Source organism: Podarcis liolepis, assembly GCF_965112155.1.
Source record: "Podarcis liolepis genome assembly, chromosome: 9".
Lineage (NCBI taxonomy): Eukaryota > Metazoa > Chordata > Lepidosauria > Squamata > Lacertidae > Podarcis > Podarcis liolepis.
The window spans coordinates 37,232,498-37,242,203 of record NC_139564.1 but is presented as its reverse complement, the minus strand read 5'-3'; positions in this window follow the sequence as shown (position 1 = coordinate 37,242,203).

Genomic DNA, 9,706 nt, shown 5'->3' with positions numbered 1-9,706 from the left:
TCCACAAGTGGTTTAACAATCAATCCCTCTTCCCAGTGAACTCTGAAAATTGTCACTCTAGCACCCCTAGCAAACTACAATTCCCAGCATTTTTTGAGGGAAATCATGACTGTTAAAGTGGTATAATTGTGCTTTAAATGTATGGTGCAGCTGAAAGGGTGGACAAGGTGTAGGGCAATTACAGATCATTATCACTTTTCTCTCCCTGTTGTCATTACAAAGGCTAGATGGACATCTTTCAACTGCCTCCAGTTTTTGCCATCCTCCTTTCTTCAACATGTTGATTGACAATGCCCTGTCTGTTAGGACAGATACTATTAAAACAAGAGCTCTTAAGTGTTTATAAACACACAACCAGCAGAACAAGGTAGCAAAGGCCTTCTGTTAGCATGGACCGTCCCATGGCACAGGTATCCTCTATGAATGAGGTGGGGAACTAGCACTTCAGGGAGAGAGGTGTGCCACTCTTGGTCCTGATGTTTTACAAACAACATGAGGGAGCATTCGAAAATGAGGATTCCCCTGTTGTCTAGAATAACAGTCCACTGTTAACAAAAATGCATTGTGTAGTATATTATAATGCTATATTTTTAAGACTAGACATGCAGAGCCAGACTAGAGAATGACTTCCAAATTCCTCTGCCTAAGGGAGGACTCTTTTAGTTCTAAGAGGAGACTGTGAAGAGGCAGCCATTTTGTATTGCATCCTAAATAAATTATCACAGCCAACAGCAGCCTTCCAATGTCAGATGCCCGGCAGATAATTTGAACTACGATGCTCTTCAGCCCTAGCTGAATAAACTAGCAGTCAGAGAGGATGGGAGTTGTCATCCAAAACATCTGAAGGGCACAAAGACCGGGAAGGCTGGCCTAAAGTATCCTATCTCAGAGCCATCTTTGATGGTGTGCCCTCCATGCCACATGACACTCACTCTGCTGCATGTTTTAGGCCTTGCAAGGCCTAAAAGCTAAAGGGCAGTTTCACACACTACAATTGAAAATACATTATTGAGATTGTCTCCTGCTCATTTAAAAATGATTTTATTATATTCCTCCAAGGGAATCAAGATGGCATTCATGCATGGATTTCCTTCCCCAGTCTTTTATTTTCACAACAAGAACAACAACTGCCCTGTGCAGAAAATAAGGCTGTAAACAAACGACTGGCCCAAGACCACCCAAATAACTTTGGCTGAGCTGAGAAACTGAGGGCCTAAAAAATATGAGGGCCAGTGCAGGGGTATATCCTTATTAGCTACCTGGGGCCTTGATCAACAATGCTGAATCTTACATTGGGCCTTCCTATGTGTGGATGTGCTTGACAGAAAATGGAAAGGACAGGGCAGTAGTAAGTTCCTACATGCTGTGGAATTCAGGAAAATAATGTTTTTAAAAATGTGCACACATAAAACAATCTAAAACTAGAGACAGCTAAGGGCATGTCAGACCCTCCAAGTGTCCCTATTTTTCAGGGAAATCCCTGCTTTAGAAAAGCTGTCCTGGTTTTTTATTTGATCCCGGAATATCCTGCTTTTCCTTAGGATGTTCCTATTTTCATTGGAGAAATGTTGGAGGGTATGGAGTTATCCAACCCACAAGCTGTCTGAAGCAATCCTGCATAGGGAAGGGTTTTTTTAATGTTTAATGTTCTAATATGTTTTAATGTGTGTTGGAAGCCGCCCAGAGTGGCTGGGGCAACCTTGTAAGATGTGTGGGGTATAAATAGTGAAATGATCATTATGGAATGGGACGTCCCTATTTTCATCAGAGAAATGTTGGAGGGTATGGCATGTGCACTTCTCTCGTGCTACCTCTGAATATTGGCAATAGAGACTACTGTGCAGATAAAAGTGCTCATAGTTAGGCTGAAACAAGAAGCTTTCATAGGCTTACAGGGAAGGGGAAGTAAAAGGTTCCTCTGAGCCCAAGTTCTCAGTTTAAAGGATGTCTATGGGGGGGAAATGTACCTCCTCAATTGCACGTCCTTTGAGACCAGTTCTTCTACTCTGGAAGATCTACAGCCTCCAACAATTGCTCCACTCCCAGATCCTCCCAGGTTGAGCAGAGGAGCAGCAGCAGCTGCCAAGAGACCAGTCACATGAAATACCAGTGCACAACAATTGTTTTATACAAGTCTCAATAGCAGTCAAAAAGAGTCCACATTATATAAAAAATAAAGAATAAAGGAATAAAGAATAAAGAATTTTTGACTGCTATTGAGACTTGTATAAAACAATTGTTGTGCACTGGTATTTCATGTACCTTTGTACTATATCACTGTATATTTGAAACTACATTATTTCTGTACTTAAACGTTGTATCCAAACTTACCATTACTTTAAAACTATCGTACTTACACGTTGTGTTTAAATTTACTACTAGTTTCAAACTGTTATTCTTAGCAGAATACACACGTTTTTCATTTCAACTCTTGAGTAGGAATTATTCCTTATATTGAAACTTTTGGCCAGAGTTCTTGATATATCCTTTTCAGTGCAGTTTCAACAAGAACTCCAATTTCTTTAAAGAGACCAGTCACAGGCATCTTCTCCAATCCACATATTTTTTTGAAAACTAAGCACCCCAATCCAGCTAAGGATATCCTCCCGAATAAGCAGACTTCTGTATGTACATCACTTGCTGCTGGATCAGAAACCATAAATATGCATGAGATGCAACTGAGTACAGATGCTTTATCCACATTGTACTGACTTTTAACATACAAATGCAACTAAACACAATTCACTGGGGATTGAGCGTGTGCATGCTGGTATGCATCTGATTTCTACCTGTCGTTCCTGATCCAATTTTGGAATTGCATTGATTTACACCTGTGGTTCCTGATTTATACCTGTGGTTCTAGCAAGTGACACGTGCAGCAGGAAAGCTTGTTTCTGCATGCAGATCTTTGCATAGAGGTAAGGAAGCCTGGGCAAGATGAGTGAGACAATAAAAGAATGAAAAGTTTCCTCTTCTCTATCCTCCCCTGTCCTGAATGTTTGAGTGTATTGGACACTTTTCTATATTAAGAAATGTGCATGTTTATAGTTGTTGTTTTTTAAGACCGCCAAAAGTGAAATTCTACTAAACAGAAAGTTTTTAACGTGTCCACCTTTGTAAAAGGAATCAAAAGGGATCATCTATCATATATGCAGGAGCAGATGGCTGCCAAGAATGCACCAGTACAATCTTTTATTTCAGAAACAATTCCCATTGAACTATCAGCAAATCGTGTCTTCCCTTAAAGAGGGCACGTGTTGCGGTGAGACCTGGAAACCGATCCCCTGTGTTGTGGGTAGGTAAGATTGGTCAGCCACAACACCCGATTGGTAGGTCCCTTGATGCTGGGTTTAATCTGGCCAATGGGACGCAGTCCTAACAGATCAAGGGACCTATATATGCCCATGCACATGACCCAGAGCTTCCTCTTTCGGTGCGTGCATTTGGAACACCTGCCCACCTCTTCCTACCTTTAGGGCTTTTGCGTTTGACCTTGCTATGCCGTCGTCTGTCGTCTGTTGTTGGGACAGGGGCACGGCAGGAATTTCCCCCACTTGGCTGATTGGCTCTTGCCATTTGGGTTTCGCCTGCCGCGTAGCAAATTGTCACAACTTGTAAGGTTGTGGATAGGCTCTGGTTCAGGTGATAGGGATGGAAGAACGCTCTTGCCATCCCTATGTGAAGGGTATTCCGTTAAAGGAATCCAGCGTTTCGAATGGTTTGGTCAACCCCTGAGAGGGGGGTTATGCCCGTGCCAGAGTCCAAGGGGACATCTGGGTGGCGGACATAGTCCATTCCCAACTTTTTGCTTACCCAGGTGTTCACCCTTTGCTGACCTATGCTGGAACTCTGGGTCAGCGCTACGTGCATAGCAGGGAGCTAGTCAAACTAGAGTCTATGCAACCACTCACTTTCTGTAATCAATAAAGTTGTGGCCTAAATTCTACCAAAAACCAAAACTAAAATTTGAGCCAAGTGTGAATTTATTTACGGGGGAGGTTTCTGGGTCTGAACACGCAACAAAAAGTATTTGCCCAGAAGCAAATCCCACTGATTTCAAAAAAAGTTTATTCTCAGCATGATGCAGGCATAGAAGTGCAATGTCAGTATAAAATAAAAACTGCACTTCTGTGCAACACTTTAGTTTATCTCTCTGCCTCATTCCATTCTATCCTCATTTGTACATCCAATACTTTCTGCTAGGTTTTAGTACAGATTGGCCTCTGCGTGAGGCTGTTGAACTGAGATGTACTCTGAGGGCTTCACTACACAAATAACTAGTACAATGCATTTTTTTTTCCTAGAAGAAAAGTGGTATATAAACATTTAAATTACTCAAATGCTGTTGAAACCTATTTCTGAGGAATCCCTATAGGCCATGGGACTAGAAGTGGCTGACGCAGAAGTGATAGTAAACAGCCTAAGAGAATTCTGATGGCTATTTAGAGGGCTTAAGCATGTTGGGCTTGCTTGTGCTTAGGTACCAGAAGAGCTATGACACCACAAATCACACCACTATCTCCCCTACCATTTCTATGATAACCTTAGTAGAGACGCCACATGGGGAAAGGGGTGGTGAAACTTGTTTCCTCAAAGGCATCCAGAAAACCTGGATAAATTCTGTTATCTTTATCCTTTCAGATAATCTTCCTCCATTGCAATCCCACCATGCAATGGTTGTAAAAAACTAAATAAATTTTGGGAGAGGGGAGACTGCCCGCTGGGGAGCGGGAGGGCTGGCTAGGCCCCCAACATTTAGAGGCCCTAGCAGTGGCGTAGCGTGGGGGGTGCAGGGGGGCTGGCCGCACCGGGCGCAACATCTGGGGGTTAGGGTTAGGGGGTGCAAATCCACGGGTTAGGGGGCGCAAATCCACAGGTTAGGGGGTGCAAATTACTTGCCTTGCCCCGGGTGCTGACAACCCACGCTACGCCACTGGGCCCTAGGTTTCAGCCTACTTAGCCTATACATAAATCTGGCACTGTAATCAGGTGCCTGTAAATGTGGGGGGGAAATGTGTGCAGGATTGTCTATATAGTGTGACATGATGATAAATTATATGAAGTACTAGCTAAATGTCTATTTGTTATGATAGGTAGTATATGGATAAAGAAGGTGAATACTATAACAACTTGGGGGCAACAGACAGGGTCTTACAGAAGGTGCAGAGACCACCTTATATTGTCCTGTAGGATTCCAGGCAGTGAAAGCTAAGCCCCCACAAGGTCTGTTGTTGTTATTTAGGGTCCTTAAACAAATGTGTACCATGTACAGTATTACCTTATATGGACCCATTCACTTATATGTGAGAATGCAAAGGGGGGATGATTAGGGATAACATTAGGATGGTTAAGACTGCCTCTGGTGATACCAGCAATTGAGGACTGGACCATCTCCTATATTCATGCCCCTATCCTGTTTCTTTGTCACACTGGAGTTTCCATGGAATACTGAGCTTTTGCATCCTTGTGGGTGTATAAAATGTCTTTGTGTACATTATAAGTTTATGTTTCAGAAATATTTGCTTCTGTTACACTTGAAGAGCATACAAACTTCCAAGTACCTGTTCATGCTTAATTTAACTGAACTTGGTCTCCTTCACAAAAAATGAACTTCCCACACAGATGGCATTTCTGTGTAGGAATAAAGAGCAGGTAATCTGCTTATGGAGGGTCATGTTTGATGATAGTACTCACATAGTAGAAACCAGTTTTGGTTTGGGCCTCCCAGTGAATGTATACACTATGTACATTTGGTGCTAGACATGTGAAATAATCAATTTTTGACCTGTCTGAATCAGTCGTTAATATGGACTGCTGGTGTGTATCTATCAATCTCTTTAACGCATACGCTCATTGTTCTCCCTTTAAACTAAAACAAGTGTTTCATGGCCAGCAATAATAAATATAAAGTACTAAAATGAGTAATATTGCCAATAGCAAGCAAACAAAAAAGAGGAACACATAGCGTAATAATACATTGAAAATAGTTATTTTTCTTCTGAGTCATAATTCATGTTACATCTTCTACTAAGTTCAAAGATTTTGTTCTTTTCGCACAAAGCAAAAGCTCTGTGAAACAACTGTGCTTCAAATCATTTCACTCCAATTGTACTAACAGGTTTTAAGAGTTTAAATCGCGAGCCACCTCTGAGTGAACCTTTATCCAAATGACTGCAAGTCTCACACAAAAAGAGCACTTCTCTTTCACGGAGTACCTTTTGTGCTTTTGAGCCCCAGTCTCTTTTCTCTCTTTTTCTCTCCCCCCCCCCCCTTCATGTTTATCTTTGAAGAAAGATGTGTGCTTTTGTGCAGTAATGAAAGCAGGTATCAGTTAATGACAACCGCAACCCTGGCTTCATAATGTACCTTGGAAATGCTTATAGATAAAGCTTCCCATACCTGCATTTATGTAGGAATAAAGTACAAATTCATAAGTCAGGATGACTGCGAGCCCTGTAGGGGCATCATGTAGCAGTTAAAACCAACTATTAGGGGTGACCTAGTCTTGCTTCCCCCCTTCCCCTTCCCGTTCTCCAGATCAAGGAGTTATGATTTTCATGCTGATCCTCTCCCTCGCCCCTCAAACCCGGTTTTAAGCCGTCCTAAAGTGTTCCACATTTGGATAGCACACTGTCCATAATTCAAGTCAGCTACTCACCACTTGATTTTTTTATTAAAAAAAATCCATTTCACCCTCTAGTTTAATCAACGGGGGGGGGGGGACGCAGGGGGGGGAAGAAGAGTTCCTCTTTAAACTCCCAAATAATACACATTATTATTTTTTAATGCCGTTACTAAGGTCATCTCAACCTACCCATAAAAAACCACTCTCAATCGCGCCAACTTGACCTTTAGTATTAATTTTAAGAACACCCTGTTTTATTTTAACAATCAACGCGGCTAATGTGGAGAACTCCAAACTTCCCCTGCCCACCCCCTCCGTCTTTGAGAGGAAAATGGGGCTGCATCCTGCTGGGGCTGCCCCCTTTGCCTGCCTTTGTCCCCCCTTGAACCTCGCTACGAGGAGCGCTCGCGATTCGGTTTGTGCGTAAAGTACAGCCTAGGAGCCTGGGGGCACCTTCCTCTTTGCTCTGCCTTGTGTGCGTGTGTGTGTGCGTGTGTGTCTCGTCTCCTCTCTCTGCCTCTCTGCCTCTCTCTCCTTCTCCAGCCTGTGTGTGAGCTGTGAGCACTGCTGCCGCCGCCGCTGCCCTTTGATCCCTGCATTAGTGTTAGTTAGGGGCTTGGAGACACACAGGGAGCAGCCATAGACACCGCCGCACCAGCCCTCATTATTGACACCGCATATGAGCACACACTCTCCCTCGCCCATTAGATCCATTTCTATTGAAGAATATTGCGACCGGGGACAAGCCAGGTGCACGACCGGGGGAGGGGAGGGGAGGGGGGGAGAGAAGAAGAGAGAGAGAGAAAAGGTGGGGGAGGAAGGGCAAGAAAAAGGGGAGAGAGGCGAGGCGGGGGGGGGGCTCTTCTCCTTGGCTCCAGGAAAAGCAGCTTCTCAACCCCCCCACCCCCATTGCCCAGGAGAAGAAAACCAGCCCTTGCTGGGCAGCCACCCTTTGCCCCTGCTTTGTGCCTGCCTCTGCCCCACTTTTGGGCTTTTTAAAAAATATATATTTGATCCCCCATTAAACCAAGGAGGAGAATGTGAAAAGGGGGGAAAATGCCCAGGAGGAAGCAGGAGCAACCCAAGCGCCTCTCTTCACGTAAGTGCTCCTTTTTTTTCTCTCCCTCTCTCCCTCCCCCCCATTTCCCCCTTCTCTCCTTCTCTCCCTCGCCCCCTCTCTCTTTCTCTCTCCCCCCACCCCACCCCCCGGTCTCTGCCTGCCTCCTTCCCCTCCGCAGCCTCCTCCGTTGTTTTGTGCATTAGTTTAGGGTTACAGAGGTGAAACTGACAAAGACACAGCCTGGGTTATTCCTCTTTTAGGTCTGAGCTAAGGCAGCCATGTTGGTGATGAACAGCCTTGTGCCCTTTTAATTTTTTTCCTCTTTCCCCCTCCATGTGTGCGCGCGTGTGTATGTGTGTGTGTGCGAGGGAGAGAGCGAGCCGGAGAGACCGAGTGTGTGTGTGTGTCTCCCCTCTCCCTCCCTCCCCTCTCTTTCTTCGCTCTATTCGTCCTCTCTTCCCTCCCCTTTCTTGTGATTGTGCATTTGTGTGTGAATGGATTTCTCTCTTTATGGCTGGGGTGTGTATGTTTGTGTGTGTGTATGTGTTGGGGGGGGAGGAAGAGGCTTCTTTTTATTATTATTACTATTACTGTTATTCTTATTGGGGTGGGGAGTTGCACAATTGGAAACGAAAGCGGTTCGCTGGCGCCTTGCGCGGAATCAATCGCGAGGTCCGTCTCCGGCTAAAGGTTGCGGCTGGGCTCGCCGGCCCCGGAGCCGGGGAGGAGGAGGCGAAGAGCGGCGGGGGAGGGCGAGGGAGGGAGCGGCGCGGGTGGCGGCGGCGTTGGGGGGGGGGGACACACAGCGAGAGAGACACACACGAGAGAATCCGGGGCTGCTGCTTCGCTGCCGCCGAGGAGAAGCGAGCATGATATTGGGGGGTGGGGGACGGCACGGGAGGCAGATCGTGGCATGCGAGGTCCCTGCAGAGCGGCGGCGGCAAGCGAGCTCGGGGCTTCTCCTCGCGGCTGCAATAAAATGCAGGGTCAGATGGAGCCTGGGCGAGTCGGAGGCTTCAGCGCCGCCGCTGCCCCAGACCAGAGCAGCAGAGCGCAGGAAGGACTCGGAAAAGTGCCCTCCTCCTCCTCCTCCCACAGCCTGCAGGCAATGCACACACCACACATTGACACAGCCGCTCACCCCGCGCTCTCCCTCCTTTCCCACCCCGCTTCTTCCTCTTCCACCTCCAACCCGCCGCTCCCCCCCCCCCCCGATTTTTCCTCCTCCTCCTCAATTCTTTGCAAAGCAGTTAACTTTTTCTTCTGGTTCCCTGTGGTAGCAAGAAGCGATCGGGCGCTCTTGGAAAGAGGAGGAAATAAAAGTGTGTGTTGTGTGTGGGGACACACACATACAAATAATACGTCTTGTCTTAAAAAAAGAGAGCCCTCGCGTTGGCTTGGTGTCTCTAAAGAAAGGAGGAAGGAAGGCGGCGGCGGAGGGGGCGGCGTGGGTGGATTTAGGGGTCATTTTCCTGCGCTCTGCCTCCGGCACTTCTGCTCGCCGCTTGCTTGCCCGGCCCCTCCCTGGCTCTGCCCCCGGGTTCAGTGTCGGCGGGGCTGAACTGCTTATGTGTCAAAGCCATGGTCGGTCACCTGAAGTTCACTGGGGAGGGAGGGAGAGGGAGAGAGGGCTAAGGTTGTCGCGGATGGCGTGTGTGCCTTGCGCGTGTTTTTGTGTGCGGGGTGGGGGCCCCCGCCGCCTTTCCTCTCGCCTCAGACAAAAGAGCGCGATCGATTACTTCCTTCTCTCCACAGATACATAATTTTCCGATAGTTTATCAGGGGAAGGGTCTTGGAGAGAGGACTGACCTCCCCCTCCCACTTTTCTTCCCGCCCTCATCCTTTCTCTCTGCCTTCTTCCCTCCCCTCCCAAGCACACACTAGCAGCCTGCCACGCATGAACCGTAGCAGAGGTGGAGACACCAATGGCACCGGAGGGATCGCGCGCACCAACGTTGCTCCTTTCTCTTGCCGCGCAAAGCCGAGGGAGAAGGGCGCCCTATTGGGCCCCTCCCGGCACT